This window comes from Sylvia atricapilla, chromosome Z, assembly GCF_009819655.1.
Source record: "Sylvia atricapilla isolate bSylAtr1 chromosome Z, bSylAtr1.pri, whole genome shotgun sequence".
NCBI classification, from domain to species: Eukaryota; Metazoa; Chordata; class Aves; order Passeriformes; family Sylviidae; genus Sylvia; species Sylvia atricapilla.
Window position 1 is genome coordinate 40,122,674 of NC_089174.1, and position 19,168 is coordinate 40,141,841.

Here is a 19,168-nt window from a genome sequence, read left to right on the forward strand (position 1 = left end):
GGGTGCCACACAGGGAAACAAAACTTCATGTAATTCACTTTTCTCCTCCCTACAACCCATTACCAACACTGTATTTTTCAATATTCAAGTCTGCCAGGTCCCCTGTAATAAATCTGCAAGACTTGTTAAATATCCTGGAGCCAGGATGGAAAACATCATGTCCTTCATGGCAACTGGTTCAGCTTTAAACATGTTCCAGGGTTTCTTTACCCTGGTATGCTCTTTCAGCAGGCAAGACAACTCCTGCTCCTTCTGCTAAGCTGTGCCTCTTTGGTGAGGATGCCATCTTCATATGCAGCATTATCTCTTTCTCTCTGCTCATTCAGCTGAGGGACTGGGCAATAATTGACCCTAAAGGCCTTTTCTCCATGTCATGTTTCCCATGGTTTTTAAAGACCTTGTGCTGTGGGGTTTTTTTTGTGCAATAAATAAGTTCCTTTAATATCAGTTTTGAGTGCTAATTAGAGAAGATCCCTTGCTTAGCCCATATGAATAGGAAGTCATGACCAGCCACAACAGATGTCAGGCAACACATTTTAAAGAGGTAATTTCCCTTTCCTCTATTGACTGGAGATAAAGAACTGAGAGCCATCTCCATGGGGTGGCAGACTCAAGAGGTGTGCTCTGGAGGAGAGCCGGTACCGGTGGAAATACGACAGTCGAAATTCCTGATGGACATTCCTGCACAGTGGCATCCTCTTCCTTTGAAGTATGGTGAGGCAAAACTAATCTTTCCCAAAGACAAGTGCTCTGCTCTAAGTCAAAACACAAACTGAAAAGCTGAGGATCAGGCAAAGGTATGTAAAATGACTCACTCTGAGAGGATGTACCCTTAATCTAGCTGACTCAGTCCTTGGAGTGCTGGAAGATCTAGGATTATTTTTGTCCAGAAATGTGTGACGCAGTAGTCACAATGGTGAAGATGCACAGATGACATCTGCCCGTTCAGAGCTGCAGTTCTTGCAGAGGTGCCTGGCTGAGAGACAACACTTGCCCTCTTCTACGTAATGGCTGGTGTGCCTTTTCTTCTTGCCCTCATGCTGGCTTCCCCCTGAAATTATACTGCTTATCATCTTCCCATATAAAATGACTTCATGTCCTTGCCTCCTGTTTCAGACAAGCCAAGTCTAAGCAGTAAAGACCCTGTGAAAAGTTGTTGCAAGTCATGCCAGAGCAATCAAGGACATTTCTGGACATCATTGTGAACTCATTTATGGATTTTATGGCCAGCTGTTTGTCAGGAATCACGAGGCTGTGCACTTAAAAACGCCAGTCCCCTGTAAAGGAACATAGTGTCCCATCTTGCACTCCTGCTGGTGACAATGCCAGGTCTGAGCAGGGCTAGCAGACCTCATCAGCAGTCCTGGCAGATGAGGGACATCCACAGTGCAGAAATGCTTGTCCTGGGCTACAGCTGTGTCATCACTGAGCTGGAATGTACAGTATATGCTTTCCACGGGCATAGCTCTAAGCACAGAAATGTGTACACCATCAACGGCACCTGCCTCTCTATGGAGCAGCTCAGCTGTTGTGATAGCTGATGAGCTAAATTTAAAGTTTGCACATGCTTGATTCAATGTAATACCTTCCAAGGGGAGCTTACATGGAAAAAAATCCGCAGCTGCAATCTACATTTATGCAGAGTTTTTAAATAGTTTTCCACTTTTAAATTCATACTTAGCTGGATCTAAAATTGCATTGTTTTTTCATAGTAAAAATCCTGGTATATTATGTATGATTCCCTTTATTACAATATATAATATGCATGAAAATAAAGCTGCAAGATTTACATTATACTATTTGTAGTATTCCCCTTAGCATTTCTTGCCTTATTCTCAGATATATTACCAAAATTATATTTCTCAAGACATCCAAAATTGCCAGGGAGCACATTTGATCTTCCTGTAAGCTGAGAAATCCAATACAGCAGTTTTCACTAGATCTAATTCCTTTATAATTTCCTAAGATATAAAAATTAATGTTATGACCACATCTTTGGAAAGATATTCAAAGCATTAGAAGCACATGCTAAATATGGTTTGTTAATCATTCAAGGAATTGCAATATTGCATTAAAGAAATGCTTTTATCTTGAATCTGTGCCAAAAAGCCTTTTTAAAATTATTCTCCTACTCTGGCAAAGCATAGCAAATTATTCCACCAGAGATATTTCAGGAGTATTTGAGTATCAGCAGCAAAAAAAAGGACTTGAATAAATGTTAAAGTCACAGTACCAATATTATTTCATAAATTACAATCTCCTTAGTCAAATATGTGACTGTGTGTGATGTAACTCTTTATTGCATTGCTAATGCTCAGGTTTATATTGCTGACAAAGTCATCTTTGGGAATAAAATTAAACCTAAAGTCATGTTGCCACATTTTCATGCATCCCTCTGTATAGTGTTATCAGAGATGAGATTACCCTCCATGCATCCAAGGGTGAGTTCATTCAGGTCAGCTTACATATTCCAGGAGTCACTTCACGCAGATATAAACTTTGAACAATCACCTATATTTAAGTATTATAATAAGCAAAGTCCAAAAAATGAGAAACTAAAACTGACAAATTTGAAATATCAAGCAAGAAAACCTCTTAGTCATGCATAAATTGAATTTCCAGGGAGGGAAAATTTACTTCCAAGAGCTAAAAAAGGGAAAAATGCAGAAAGGTGGACATATCTGTACCATGTTTTATGGAAACAAATGTTTGCAACCACTAAACACTGTCTCGAGATTATAGTAAACAAGAAATGATAAGGATGGTGCCGTGCTGACTAGCTAGTGTACCGTAGGAGGTATTGTATATCAACAGCCTGGCAGTGTCAAAGCCAAGTAGCAGGAATCTAGCACTTCACAAACTCGTGACCCCAAAAAGGCGTGTGTGTGAGGTTGGATTCTAAGCAAGGAGGGCGAGGGTGGAACCCTCCCCTGTGCCTGGACACCATTCTCTGCTTGGTGTGAGAGATATCATTTGTGTTGTGTTAGTATCTGACTGGTTCATTGGCCTTTTCTTTTTTGAGATGAGTAGCTATGTGTCTTCTCTTTCACCTGATTTAGAAAGTCTTAATATGAATTTTTATTTCCCTGCTTAGAAAACCTCATGTACACAATTATCTGCTATAGACAACAACCTTTGATTAGCTGTAAATAAAGACCTGCATTCTTTTATACAGATGGACTGCCCTTCTAGCATAATTGCTTAGTGAACTGTGGAATAATTTACTCTTTAACACAAGTTATATGATAAGTCTAATAGTATTCCCATTAACACACAGACGAATTCCTGTTGAACCTGGCATGAGTGCAACTGAGACATTAATAAAGTTCATTAATGTAGCTGTGGCTCTGCACATCCTAGTCTGGATTTTTAAAACTGAGGCTTTGGTATGACATTTCAAATTACCTGCTCTGATGTTTAGGTTATTTGTATAACTTAGAAGTATTGCAATTGTAGTTGAGGATTTACATGCATTTGATGCCTAGAGGGTACTTGACAACAAGGTATCCTGTATCAGGGCCCAGTGTGAAGTTTCCAAAGGACTGTTTCCAGTCATGTATTACTTATACTTTTGTAGCTATCATAGGGTAATGATTTAAGGCAGGCAAGTGTGAATGGCAGAGAAGCTGTGTCCCAGCTATTATCAGTTGCAGAAAACCCAGACCTCTTAGTCCTACAAACCCACTTTGTTTTTTAAAACCTTACTTGCAGTCACAAGTTAAATTCATTTGATTTTACTAATATTGCACAGGATCTAAAAGTAGGTTAAATAAGATATTGACAAGTTTCTCAGCTCAGTCCTTTCATGTTTAATGTTTGAGATAATATGAAAATACTGTCTTTGTCTTTGACAGCTAAAAACAATGGTCATTACAGATGCTAGCTATCAACTAGAATTCAGCACTGGATATCAGGTAAATAACAATGGCAATGTTTTCTTTTCCATTTCTGTTTTTGCATCCTCTCTTTCCTGGAGTGTGGTGCTCTCACTTACAACTCTATCTTTTCTCTTTCACAGTATTCAGACTTCTACTGCATGTACCAAACATTTCAGACATGGAAAACCAAAATGTTAATCAATCACATTAATCCATCGCATTAGTCCATGCAATTTCATGCATCTGTCATATGGAAGGTAAAAAGATCCCAGGAGACAACTAAGAACTAACCCAACAGGAGCAGAGTTGAAAATGCAAAGGAAGAAAAACAAAGCTATGACTCTCAAATTTTGTCTGCAGCATAACCTCTTGTTTGGTTCCACTGTGTGTTCTGGACCAGTAAGTAAGGGAACACATTTTGTACTCTTGTGAAAGACGATTTCGGTTCCTGGCAGGGAAGGAGGCATGACGATCTCCCTCTGCTGAGTCTCCTGTGGCATTTCTGAGAAGTGCCTGCAAGGACAGCTTATGCCTTGAGAGCAAACACTGCCTCCAGGGCAGGACTCCCCTCTGCAGAGCCAGCAAACAATCTGCAGAGCCAGAGAACAGATAAACATTCAGGGAGAGCAGGACAGAGAAGAGCAGGGCTGAAATAACCAGTGTCTAGAAAAGCCCACTGCAAATTTACTACTGAGAATATGTCAGGATTCAGGATTTCCTGGAGTGTTTATCTAAGTACAGTTTTGGCTCAGCAGAAGCAGATCTGTACCATGCAGCTTGATTATTGTATTGCCATGTATGCTATGCTCCGTGGTGATATACTTTAGAATAAATACAGTAATAGAATGGAGAAAGAGAGAAGAAGATTGAAAAAAACCAAGTGAATATGCTATAAAGCCTCTAGAAGACTTAAATCAAAGACTCTAATTGAAGCCAATATAAATCTTTTCTCATCTGGAAAGTGGGTAAATGACAGAGAGCAGCAAAGTAAAAAGTTATTTCCTCAAGCGAAATTTAATGAAATCAAATCAGTCAGTCCTGCACTTTCTCTTTTAATATTTTTAAATTATTTTTTATATTTTGTATTTTATATTTTATATTTTGTTTTTTATATTTTATATTTCACATTTATTTATTTCATGTTGTCATGACAGACCTTGAATTCCTAATGTATTTTTATTTAATGTTGTTGAGATTGGAATTCTTTTGCCCCAAAATGCAGCGTGTGTGGGACGCTGGTGTTTGGTCAGAGCAACATTAACTCAGTGTTGTCAAAGAGCCTTGTGAATTTTCAGTTTATTACTTCACTTGGGTTGTGGGCCATGACTGAGTAAGCCTTTCACCTCATGTGACCTAGACAGGATATGGATTGCCTTTATATTGTCACTTGTTTAGAGAAAGATTTTTTTGTAGAAGCAGGCCAAAGACCATATTTACTTGCTGTAGCTTCTCTGAGTATTTTTCTGTTCTCTGTGAAAAAAAGTTCAGCTAATTATCCTAATAACATCTTTGAGGTTAATTCATATGGATGATGTCTTTGTTTCCTTGGCAAAGTAAATTTGGTTTAAAATAAACAGAATTATAACCATGAAAAAACCTCCCAAAACAGCTTCATATATAATCTAGTTCTAAAAAAACCTTCCTAACCAAGAGAAAACTATGCTAATACATGTAACTGTGAAAGTAAACTTGGTGTCAGAAAAAAAATCAGTTTCTGCAATACAAGAATATATAACAAAATACATACAAAAAGAATACAAAAATATATACAAAATAATAACAAGACTGATTTGAAGAAATTAATCCTTAGAAAATGTTATGAGCAGTCCTTATTTTTGAAGTGTCTAACTACTAAATTCAGGATTTGTTGTTGGATTTCCATAAACTTTTTCCATTAGTTTTCCACAAATTTGAATTTCTTGCATATGTTTTACATATTTAATATTTCTAAATGTAAGAGGGAATTTGAATGCATTTTTAAAAATTTGAGTAGTGTTCCAGAGTTTTGTTAGTTTCTTATTTTTTTTGTTTTGTTTTTACTGAAAAGCAGTGGAAGAAATGATAATGTAGATACCTACAGCATAAGTCATAAAGTATATAGACAGAATGAAAATTTCAAAATTAAGGCTTGTAACCATGGTTGTGCACTTGTGGGAACCAATAGCAATGACATATTTAAAGTACATATTTCCACACTATCTCACACAATATCCCCAAAGCAAGCTAGACAGTTATAGTCTGCTCAGAGCTGCAGGTAAGTGCAGAATTACTTGAGCAAATCTAATAGAAAGGGAGTTTCTGGGAGAGAAAATAGATGCAAAAATGAAAGGAAAGATCAAGTGAAATTTCAGAGATATGTGTTGGCTTTGCAACTGTTAAGACTTTCATTTATGATTTTAATGCTGGAATGAGGCATTAATTCATTCATATTTCTGTGACTGCAATTTGGGATATTCTGACAAGCATCTTTTGTGGTTTTGTAGGCTGAATTAAAAAATGCATGGCCTTATACAGGAACCTAGTGGAGACTGTTGCCTCCTGCGAGGCGTGATGACCTGGTTCAGGAGCAGCACGGCGGCCAACCCCAGACCGCTCAGGCCATCAGCTCACAGACACCAATGTGGTGGACGGCAAATGGTGTTTATTAGTGTGTTGCATGGGTTTATATAACTTGTGTTAACTGCATCACTTCCTTCTGCTTATGTTATAAACTAGGTGTTATTGGCTAATTAGGGGTCAAGTGACCTTTGCTAAGGAGGAAAGGGGGGTTCTGCCTGCCCGTACAGCAGGACATCTTCCGATCGCCTGTCCCTAACTATCTTGAACTGCTACAGGAGACAGTTCTGGATCATAAAAAAAAAATCCCATGGAAACCAGAAAATGAATCAAGTATTTGGATTAGTTTAATCTGGAGAGGAGACTGATATCAAGGTTGAAAACCACAAGGGATATTTAGATTAGAAGAAAATCTTATTAGTGGGACATTATAATATGAAAACTGTATTCCTGTAGGTCTTTTGGGAACATATCAGAAAAATAACAGCCAGTTATTTAGTATATCTGGTGCTGCTCTAAGTATAAGGCTTCTGATGCTCCTTTATTATTAATTTTTTAAAACAATGGAGGTTTCTTGAAACATTTTGATGAATGCTGACCTTAGGGAAGGAAACAATTATTTTATTTTTATGCTGTTATCATATTTACTCTTTTCTTTGCAATTAGTGGAATTGGGTTCTAGAAAATTGATGGATGCATAAATAGTATGAATAATGTGTGAAGGACTTGATCAAAATATGACTTCCATTGTAGCAGGGGTCCATCCTAATTTTGGTTCATCAGGGCCAAAAAGCTGGTGCGCTTGTGTCTCATGCAATGGTGTGTGGCTGTAAATTCAATTTTTATGGCCCTTCTGAAAACTGCAGTTGAGACATAGGGCCTAACTAGTCATCAATGCTGCTGGGCCGGCAGCCAAGCCTGGCATGTTTGTGCAAGACAAACTATGCAGTCGGGATGCCACAGCCAGCTAGAAGAGATTAGAGAGCACATGAGCTCCTGTGTGTGTGTCAGTTCTCCCAGGACCACACATGCTCTGCATGTATGTGAACAGAGCTCTCCTTAGCTGTTTTATGTTTAGTTTTCAAAGTCAGTGCTTTGGTAGTCAAGGTGAAAGAAGAATTACTAGAAAACATTCCATTCTCCTTTTCAAAAAATAGAGTGTAAAACTGAGAGGAAACTGTTCAGCAACCTCCTTTAAATTTCTCACTTTTTTTCTCCTAGTCCTTGTTGTAACGTCCTTAGCTTAACGGTTTGGAAAGTGATAAAGCCACAGAATGTCAACACTCAGTCAAAAGAAAAGAACAGAAAACTTACTGCATCCATTAGACCACAGAGTTCAGATGGCAGGCTCTGAGCAAATCTTGATCTCACTTGAGTATTTTATGCATCTCTCTTTAATGAGACTGAGAATTTGCCCCTCTTAAGTACAACTGCTTAAATATTTTATAAAGCAGTTTCAGTTGAGGACTAACAGACATTGTGTCACCTTGGAGCAAATTGAATGAAAACTTTCTATTGTACAGGCTATAAATGCAAATATTTTTAAATAACGAGACGCTATATTACTGACAAAGGCATCAACCACAGGCATTTCTCTGGCTGAAGTAAACTCTAGTGAATCTCTTGATATTTAACGGTTTAGCATCTTTTTACTCCACCCATCTAAAAATGCTTATCACTGCTGTGTGGGTGCAAAAGAAATTGTTCATGTCACAATTTCAGGCTAAGCAGTCTTAAGAGATTCATAATACTCTATTCTGAAGGCAACAGTACCTATAATGTAGTGAACACTCTTACTTTCTGTAATGAGTGTATCTATATATGTCTCTAAAAATCTGTGGATTCATCAGGCAGTGCATAGTACCCAGGGTTCTGAAGTCTCTGCTCATATTGCTTCATGCAAATAATTTTAGGATGGTGTTCTAAATATCACCTTATTCTGATTTTGAATATACTATGAACACCAAGTAAAATATTGTTTAGAAAGAAATATGCTATTATTCACTTTCTTTATACACTCTTAAAATAAGGAATAAGATGTAACTCTGCAGAAATACTCTACAGATTGAGAAATTTTTTTGGATTTTAGAGCCATCTACATTTCAATTAAGAATTCATGATACGTGACCTCGACCGCCTTTGTTGTTCATGATGGCCAGCATCTCTTGACCCAAATTGCTTTCTATCCTTAAAGAAGATTTTTCTTTATTCACCAGTGAAACAAACCTTTGGGGTTTTTAATTACATGACTATTTTCAGTTTTAGCATCTCTGTGGCTGACGCATCAGATCACCATAATTCCTTTGAAATGCATAAGCCCCTAAGTAAACATGGATATAAAGACATTACATAAATAATGGCATTTTATTTCTACTGAGTATCGAGGTGTTAAAACAAAAAAATATACTGATGTTTAAAAAACATGTGGAAGGCAATATTTGAATAGCATGAGTAGTTGAAAAGCATAAAGAGAACGAAATCCTAATTTCACCTTTTGTCCTGTGCTTATTTCTCACAGTGGCTGCAATACACAGAAGCCACATGTGTGGCATCTGAATGAGGAGTAGCACTGACTTGCTCCATGACACATCAGAAGAGAAGCACTGTCTGACTGGCACTATCTACACTTGGCCCAGAATACTCACCCAGGGAATAAACAAATAGTGTCTTTGAGGCAGTGGGGAGAAGTCCCCAGCTGGCTTCCAGGCCTGGGCAGATACCATGTAGTGCTGTCAAGTGCCCTCACAAAGCAGTGCCCCTCTTTTTCTTCCCAAATATCTACCATCCTTTATCCTGTCCCAGATGTCCTTTCACAACTGCCCAGTCCCACCTGATTCATGTTTGTAATACTCTCAATTAAAAAATTAGTAATTAAAATGAAGCCCTCTTTTCCCATATTACTCACACCTATTACACTGCTCCATCTGCCCATTCCCAGACCCCTTCTTGTTTTTCAAAGACTCATTAGCATGTGATATTGTCTCTGCCAGGATTCACCAGTGCCATCTGCTCCCTTCCTAGATGATGAGTCTCACCCAGATCACTGTTTACTACACTTAAAAAATCTGATCTGTTTTCTAAGCATCAGTCTTGGAAGATGCTGTTGTGTTTCTCTACCCAGTCAATGGCTATCAGTCTCTTGCCACATTCACTCTGGTCCTTAGATGCATTCTGACCCTGATGCATTCCCAGGACTGTGGCAGTTTTGTGGCAAAAGCAGATCTGCGTCCTGCAGGCTGTACAGCTACATGCTGTGCTGTAATTTGTTTAAGGCATTTAGCTTCTTGTGCAATGACCGAAGACTAAAGCAACACCTTCCCAAACTTAGCCTCCTCTTTGTGGGAACAATTTGTGTCCATCTTAATTCCTGCAGCATAAAAATACTAAGTTCATGCTCTTTTGCTTTGAAGAGCTTTCAAAGCAAGATTTTTCATGCAGTTTACCTATTGGTTATTTTCATGCATGTTTATAAATAGAAGAAAAAAGCAGTGTAATGCTGAAAAATTATTCTGGGAAAACACAAATAGTGTTCTCCTCTGAGAAATCTGAGAAATGTACTGTAGGAAGAACTGTTTCAGCATCTTTCCAGACATTTGAGCCCAGGACAAATGGGTGACCTTCACTATAGGTCTTCACTATTGATCTATTCCCTTGAGTGAAATGGGATCTACTGTAGTTTTCCATGTCCACCTGCCTTCCCAGGAATGATCTGGATCCTTTCTTCAGTAACTCAGACTTCAAAAAATGCCTGGACATTCATTGAGATCCAGGAGTTTAATCTTCAGACACCTTAACAGCAGTGTGTGAATGTCCTCCCATAGAGCCCACCACAGGCTCCACATCTTACATGGGACTGCGGTAACCCTGCTTCAGATATTAATTGGACCAGAAAAATCCAGGAGCACTGTAAGCTTCCTGCTCTAGGTTTATAGAGACATACCCCTAACACAGGAATCCAATTATCATAGAGTTGGCCCCTTTTAGGATTCAACTCTGCAATACTGGAAGAAATGCTTGCTCCAAACCAAGTAAAATAAGCAACTAAATTCGATATCAGTGAGTACAAACACCTATGAAGATTTAGAAAACCATAAAAAACTAAGTTTTATTTACATTTTTGGATAGATCATTACTGGTTATGAAATATATCACTGCAAACATGGTGGGTTGTTAAACCAGAAAATATGCTCATTCATTTTACTGGAGATTGCCCTTGATGAAATCTGACAGTGAGGCAGGGAGAACTTGTTCCATATGATTTGTACATACACAGATTATTAATGGGTAAATATTTTCAGGATTTATGTAAACTGAAAAAGCAGATTGTTAACTTGATAATTAAGTGTCTTCAACGCAGAATTGTTTTGACAATACGCATAAAGTTGCTGATACTGTCTGTGAAGATTTGAAACTGCTTTTAGTACAAATGAAAGCTAGGACCTGAACTATCTTCCCTGGCTGGACTTTATATACATATTTCTTACAAGTACTTAGAAGTACTTTTTGAACTTTTCATATTGGTATGTTTTCCTTCCTGTCCTTATCCTCCAATTTAATTGAAATTGATTTAAAAAGTAAAAGTGTATGAAAATTAAGGTCTCTATTAAGTTTTCAGAGAAAGAACTTATTGTCATACTCCCCCCATAAGAACCAACCCCCCCACTTTTCTCTAGTACTGCGCTGTATGGAAGGAAGAGTAAGACTGTGGTTTCAATGCAATCATATCAGAGGGACCTGGCACACAAACACCTTCCCTGGCTTTCTCTTGCACTGCTGCAAAGATAGGAGAAGCCATAACTGATGATGGAGTTCTAACCTGCCATTAAAATTATTCCCACATTTAAAATCACTTTTGCAAAAGTTTGGAAAACACTGCTAGACTGACAACGGCTTGTGCTGACCTAAACCCTGTGGGAATCAGCTTTGTCAAAATTTCACTTCAGACAGTAATGATAAGCCTAGCTTCCTTGCTATCCTTAGCTAAGCTTTGGGCCATAAATTCTTTGTGTAGTGGTCCTGCCTGCTGCTTTGAAAGCCCCCTAGCATTCTATTCCTTGTTTTTGTTTCCAGATGTGATCCTGCAATTCAAATAAACAAGCTCATTTTAAGGGGATAACATCACTTTAGGTAAAGTATGCCTTCTTTTCCAAACAGAACTTCCCACCTAATTATCTAACAAAGAGAGAAAGCCAACATTTCTTGTTTACTGAGAATGCTCCCTGAGCTACTTAAATTGCAAACATATATATGTATATATATAACTATTTTTATAGCTAAGCAAGAATTACTGTAACATCAAGAAGGACCTAAACTTGCCCTAATTACCTAGAAACTTTAACAAATTCCTATCACCAGGGGGAAAAAACCCATCAAATAAACGTGAAGAATATCAGTATTATGTGTGCAATCTTCAGCCTAAATGAGACTGGGTTTTTATTATTACAAATGTAAAAATCAGGTACAAAAGAACCCATCCTCGTTGCATAGTGCCATGTACATCCTCATTGCATGTACTTTGAACACACCCATTTTATAAATAACCAGATTACAGGCACATAAAATATAGACATGTATTACAAAAAACTATGTCATTCTAGGTTTTAAATTGAATATAAACTAAAGAGAAGTGGTTTCTGCACATAACCAATCAGTACTAAAGAAAAAGACTGAGATAAAAATGTGAGTCTTAGTGATCACGTATGTCTGGATACTGATATGTGAACTTGGCTTAACAATTAACTTTGGTTCACAAAGCTTTTGTTTTATTCACTTTCCACTTGATACTATCATGAGATATTTGCTACAGGATTGAGTTTCCTGATTTCAGTTAGTACCTTCTGGTACTTTGCCTCCAAAACATGCATTTAGATTAAGGGCATGATGTCACCCAGTTCAGCATCTTGCCATAACATTTTCCTCAGTGATAATTCCCTGTCACCGCAGGCTTCACATCTACAAATGGTCACTGTGCTGTATTTTCTGTTTGGTCACGCTTTAAGTGGTAACACAGCTGTAGAAGTGGAAAGTTTATATAGGAAGTCCTGTGGTTCACCCCAAGTCAATGGTCACTGGTTTTTTGGTCATTGACACTGAGTTGTGCTAATATTTTTACCCCTATGAATTGAGGCAATTGGTATAGTCTGAGATTTGGCCACAGTAGCAGGTGTTAGCTGAATGGTATTTATTCTTGAGTGCTGCCATCTACTATGTTTTCTGGAGTGTTATAGAAAGTTCAAGTTTGCGCTTGCATCCTAGCATACCACTTTGAAAAGTACTACTACCTGAAATTTTTACCGGGCAGAAAGATGGGCTATGCTGGAGTAAAAGCAAGGAAAGATGATGCAGGAATCGCTTGTATATAAAACAGTTTCTCACAAGTGATATCTCCGTGATTTGACCTGACTACTTCATATTTAGGTCAAATGCCACCTCGACCTAAAAAAAAAAAATAAAAGATTAAGAATGTGAGGGTTCCCCTTCCCTGTCAGACTTCAATATTTTTATGACTGTTTTGCAAAGATCTATAGGCAATGATGCTGCATAAATGCATCTTTTGAAGAAACAGGAATCTAAACAACATAACAGCATGGTTAATTACAAACCCTTCCTGTCATAATGTTTGGCCTGTGTAATCAATGCTAAATATATGCTATCAGTGCAAATTAGTTTCATCAGGGTGAAAACAAAAAGAGGAAGTGATGGAAGGAATTAAAAAAAATTGAATTCTTTTTAAAAGACAGTGAGCTAACATTCAGAGGACATGATGTACAATGAAAGAGAGATAGTAAATGCATGAAATCCTCTCATTGCCAGTTCTCCTCTGTGGTGACTAACTGTGCCATGATTTACTGTGCAGCCTTGAACATGACAGAGAAATTGATTCATCACCTTCCTGTTACTGTCATAGTCATTCTTAGGTGTTTCAAAGCAAGGGAGGAAAGTGATTAATTGGGATGCTGCTCAGTTGCAAAGGGCATAAATACCTCCCTTAACCACAGGGGGAGCATTATCAAAATATATAAAAACATAAAACATAAGTCTACACAGGCAAAGTGTGTGCTAGTATACAGCATATTTTGTGATAAAACCTCTGGAATTCTTCATAAAGTACTTTATATTGAATAGTAGACTTTGAAATCTTTTCAGAAAAAAATTTTGACTCTTCAAATAAAGTTTTAATGGGCATATCTTCATGATATTTTCTAATTCCGTATTCTTCTGAATGTACATCAAATGTACTGAAGATCCCTGGGCTGTGGGGAATGGAGTCCTACTGTGCAGTCACAGGAGATACACAAGAGGCTGTTGCATGTTACTTGTCACTGTTCCTTGGTTTTTGCCAGCCAGACTGTTCTTTGAAGAATGATTATTCAATTCCTAGCGCCACCACACTCTGCTGGCAGCTATCCAAATGTGGTAATTGCCTTTGACTATTCCACCAGATTCAGGTGGTTCTTCAGCAAAAACACCATTGTATATATGTACCAAGGGGAACATTGCTGCAAAGGGCCACGAGGAGATTATACCCCAGATTGTGGCCATTCTAATTGTAGAAACGGGAAGGATGATTTCTTGTTTTCTGAAGCCAAGTCTCACAAACGTGCAGCAGCTGGGTCTTATCTGCTGCAGCAGATAAGAGCTAGCGCTGCATTAAAGGTTATATATTCAAAAGCAGCACCTTCTCTCCTCAATTTGTGTTTATCTTGGTGAGGAAAAGCAGGTGAGATAGAGCTCTTATTGCATGGGTTTTTTTGTGTTTTTTCAGTCAAAGTCCTTAATGCCAAGCACAAGAGCCTTCTGAAGTAGCTACCTACCTGTCTGCCAGCCCATCCTCATTTGTGGAAAACTAATTTGTTGGACTGTACTGTTGTAAAATTATTTTTTTTTCAGAGAATGAGTGTTATTTTCCTATACAAATATTGAAATGGATGTGAATGTATAGAATAAATATCCCCATTCCTTAGTCTGAAGGTATGAGTGGATAAAGATGCAGTCCAAAAATTAATTTGGGAAAAGTAGGGTCAGTACAAGGTTAAGTGAGCAGAGAAAAACTCCAACAAGGTAGAAGGAGGAGGGTAGTTGAAGCATACATATGGCTTTATGTTCAGCTCATTTGCTTGAAAAATGATGGTATTGTATCCTTTCATTACCACACTGTTCTGCACTGCCTGATTCTATGCTTGTATAAGGCTCATGCTCCAATGCAGCTATGTGTACATTATTGACAGACCAATCTTGAATAAGAGACCTGCAGTTTCTGGGAGAGTTGGATATAAATGAACATTATTAAAATTTGATGCTTCACTGACTTTTGCACTATGTGGGATGAACAGAGGAAGATACTGTATAATTTAAATTATAATACTGTATAAATTAAAGAATAGCAGTCTTGCCATTATCCTATCTAAAATCAAATCTAAGGATAATAACATGACTGGAGGAGAGATTTGAATATGTCTGCACAATATGAATTCCTCATAAAGTAAGAAAATAATTATTAATTACATCCATCTCACTGAGACACTATGTACAGTATTTTTTCTTCAAATTTTTCAGATGCATCAGACATTTACCTGCCCTGCTTTCCAAATATCAAACTGTCACTAATTTAGTGTATGAGCCCTTTCTTAAGTGAAGCAATGCATTTATACCTGACTGCAAACTGTTTTGGTAGTTCTCCTCTGACACCAGTCACAGATAGTGATTTTTATAGTCTCTATTAAGGCACTGTAAACATGCTTTTTTGTGAATTATTTCTCTCCACTTCGAAAATTTCAGGCTCTGTAGTCACTACATGCATGCAAGGGGGAAGCAGCACAGGTCAGCCGTCTCACACTGCAGACTCACTCCTGTCTCACTGCTGCCCTGTGTGGTATCTGAGAAGTGGGGTGCAGGCAATCAATGCAACCAAGTGTCTATAACTTAGTCACTTGCTGCTTGTTGCCACCATCATTCACACACCAGCTGTGGATCAAAATATTCTCCTCTTGATTTTAAAGAGGGAGATTGAAGCGATTGCATTGTACCCAATCTGCTCAATCATCAAATTATCAGCTAAATTATACTTGGTTATGCACCCACAACCTGGTATATGTGTTCATAATTTGTTGTGTGGGAAAGTTGACTCCTGAGTGCCTCCTTGACACACATCCATACCAGGATTTTTTTAGCTGTCGTTCTCCAGGCTGCTGCAGATTGATCTGGGTTTGTTTATCCTGACTATGATGAGTAAAAACAAATGGCACAGAGATAAACCGTGAGAGACCTGACCTCATATAATTTTCCATTGCTACAACAATGTTGGATATGGATGTGATGATAACAAAAGCAGTAAATGCTCAAGTAAGAATTAAAAATTTAGCTAGATCAGCAATTCAGTTGAACTAGAGTGAGTCTAGCCTTAAATGCTTTTTTTATCCAAAAAAGATAAAATGCCTAGAACATTTTGTACCCTAGATCTTATCACAAACCTGACCACAAGCACAATCTTTGAACTAAGAGAGAAACTGGCTGGTTGGGGAAAAAGTGATATTCTGATTTTTTAAAAAAACTTGGCAACAGTCATGTCAAAATCCACTGATTTTCAAAATGACACATGGTGTTCTCAGTACAGGCAGGCTTGAAATACAAAAATATGCTATTTTATTTACACATATTTAGTTTTCTCAGCCCCAGTCAAGCACTAGTTAAAAGCAAACAGACAATGTGAAAATTTCAGGGTATTGGCTTTCCCAGGGAGAATAGAGGTGAAATAGCCACACTAGTTTGGCCAGCTGACTGTCTCAGAGCACCACATAGGACAAAAAAATAGTATCAAAACACCCCTAGCAATTATGTGCCTCCTGCTTTTGCTTCATATATGGTGGGAAATGAAAGGGACACAGAAATGAGAGGATGTTTATTTAATAATTTATTTTAAGGTAGAAAGACTTTGTCACCAGATACCCTATGCAGTCTTTGTGTTAACCTTTGTCTTCCCTGGCCAGGAATTGCTTATAATCATATGGAGGAAAAGTCAATTTTCCTGTTTTCCTATTTCAATAAATAATCTGTATAGAACTTTCCCATAGAGACACAGGACTCAAAAATATTATAAAACCAGTGAAACAAGAACTATTGCTTAGGAAAACACAGCACTTAAAGAATCATAATGAGGTTCACATCCATTTTAAAAAAGTTTTTTTTAATAATTTGACCAATTTGAACTGGACAATGACTCTTTGCCTGGTGTGGTGAGGTGTTCTTTTCCAAAGTCCAGAAGTCATTATCCGATGATGTGTGAAATCATGGCTGCCTCTGCCCTCCCATGCCAGCAGTAAATTAGAAGCAGCAGTACATAGATAAGGTTTCCAGTAGGTATAAAGGGTCAAAAAGCAGGAAGTTTCCTGGAAAACTAGAAAACTTAAGTCCCTGCCCAAGATAAATTGTTGTTCTCATAGTTTTTCTGATCCAGCACAAAGCAGGTAGAAACAGGGACACACAAAAAAGTGCAAAGTTACTTTGTTTCCAACCTAGAGTTATAATTTCAAGAAGACTGGAGTGGACTCAAAGAATCATCAGAAAGTTCAGATTTTTATCTCAATGGCAGCTTGAACATTTTTAAAAATTATACAGAAGAATGCTTCCTGTCTTAATGCAGACTAATTGCTGAAAGGACAGCTCTGTAGATATCTGAGGCCCTCCATTCCCAATGGCAATACAATTCAGGAATTTTGTTCCAAGCTAATTTTTTAATTACCTGAAAAAGGAACCTCAGTGCTATAGCATCCTTTCCATTTGCATTCCAGCTATGTATTGGTTATGTTTTTTGTAGTAACACTTCTAAATCACTTTTCAAGTGATCAAAATAGCTGATTTTCTTTTTAAATGTATTAAATGTTATCTGGGATTTTATCAAGCCTTCCTGCTATGTGTGAGAACTGTGGGTTGACAGGCTGCAAAAACAAAAAGAAGTAGGATTTTCTTTCCTTACAGGGTGCACATCAGGCATGCACAGTGAATCTATGTGTGATGCACCAGCGAGAAACAAAGCTGCAGGAAAAACATGTAATAGAACCTCTAAAGGGGTGCTGCTGACTTACAAAATAAGTGCAGTCCAGCAAGGAGTGGAACTGATGACTGGTGCACAGATGGAGCTACGTGTTTGCACAGTATTAGAATTTTGCTTATTTTGTTTGCTTAACAAAAGTCCAAATGCAATTGTTAAAGAGATATTAGCATAAATGGGAAATCAGTAATTATTAAAATAGGTTTAAAATAAGCATTACTCCGTTTTCTAATCTTGGCATCTATTGTATCATAATATTCACAGGGATAAAGTAAGGACTTCAGTTTTCCCACTTGGACTTTTGTGACAGAAATTAAATTGGATGAAAATTCTGCCACTCACAATATTAAAAATAACAAATTCAGAGTTTTAGAAATTAGGGCAAGTAGTCAAGCTCCATAACCACTCTGAGGGGAAAGTATATTGTTCTAAAATATCCTCAAGACTTTCAGGAAAATTAAGTTCCTAAAAACTGTCATCTGTCAATGTTACTGGGAAGGGGCATTGCCCACACCCGTTGTGCAGAGCAAAGTTGCGACTGCAGCAGCGACACTCCTGTCTGGTTGCTGGAGAACATGCTATCCAGCTGTGAGACAGAACGAAATGCTAACACAGAGATCCAGCGTCAGACAGGAGCTGGAGGGCCATTTCTCTGGATCAATAGTCAGAGGGTCAGGAGCTCCAGCAAGGGATAGCCTCCCTCAGTGCCCAAACTCAGCCATTCAGGAAATGTGTAACTTGACTTTGGCATCTTGTAAGAGTGGCAGGTGCCTTAGAAGGAGCCTGGCCAAAGGACAGCTCCCTGTCTCCTCCTTCTCCTGCTGAGGAAAGTAAGGCTTGCTGCAAATTTGCATGGTTTGAACTAGCAAAGACATTTAATCAGCGACTGAGGTTTCCTGCACTGCTGTGTAAGTCCATGGTCTTCCTGTGACATTTCCTTCATGGTTGTCTTCTAGATTAACTGTTTCCTTTTTAGATGTGTGGTAACTGGGGTTCCAGTATTTCAAGTTAGCTTGTGCTTCTTGCCTCTGTCAGGCACCTAGCCCAGTGCCCTTAACTTTCCTGCCAATGAAAACATACAGCTTGTGAAATTATGTACAAAAATTTCATTGTTCTCTTTTGCAAATGACAAAACCCCACAAAACACTTATTGCAAATAACCAAAGGGTAAGGCAAAGTGATTTGGTGTCATACAACAGCAAGAACCTTTGGATAGAAATTGTACTCCATCAGCTCACAGCACTTGAACTTAAGCTGTAGAGCTTGAATGATAGAAATATTAAGCTGCCAGCTCAGCTTGTGTCTGTATGGAGCAGAATGGCCAATTTATGGCTAGGAATTCTATCCCCTAGCTTTGAAGAAAGATCACAGGAAAATGCCCTAGGCAAAGGTTTTTCCATATTAGCAGAATTTGGCCTTCTATGGGAAATTAGAGGTATATACTCTGTGATACTGCTGACTGAAGCTTTCCAGGAAAATGAAAAGGAAAAGACCTACAGATAAAAGAGAGATTTCCCTTCTAATATCTACCACTTCTCTGTTGAGCACTGTGAAGATTTTCCGCTTCAAGGAAAATGATTGTGAAACACAAGCTCTTTATGGTTTGTTTTTTTCAAATTTGCCTGAGAATTCCTCAGGTCTGGTTAAACTTTACTGTTTAGAAGTGACTTTTTAAACACTTTTTCCA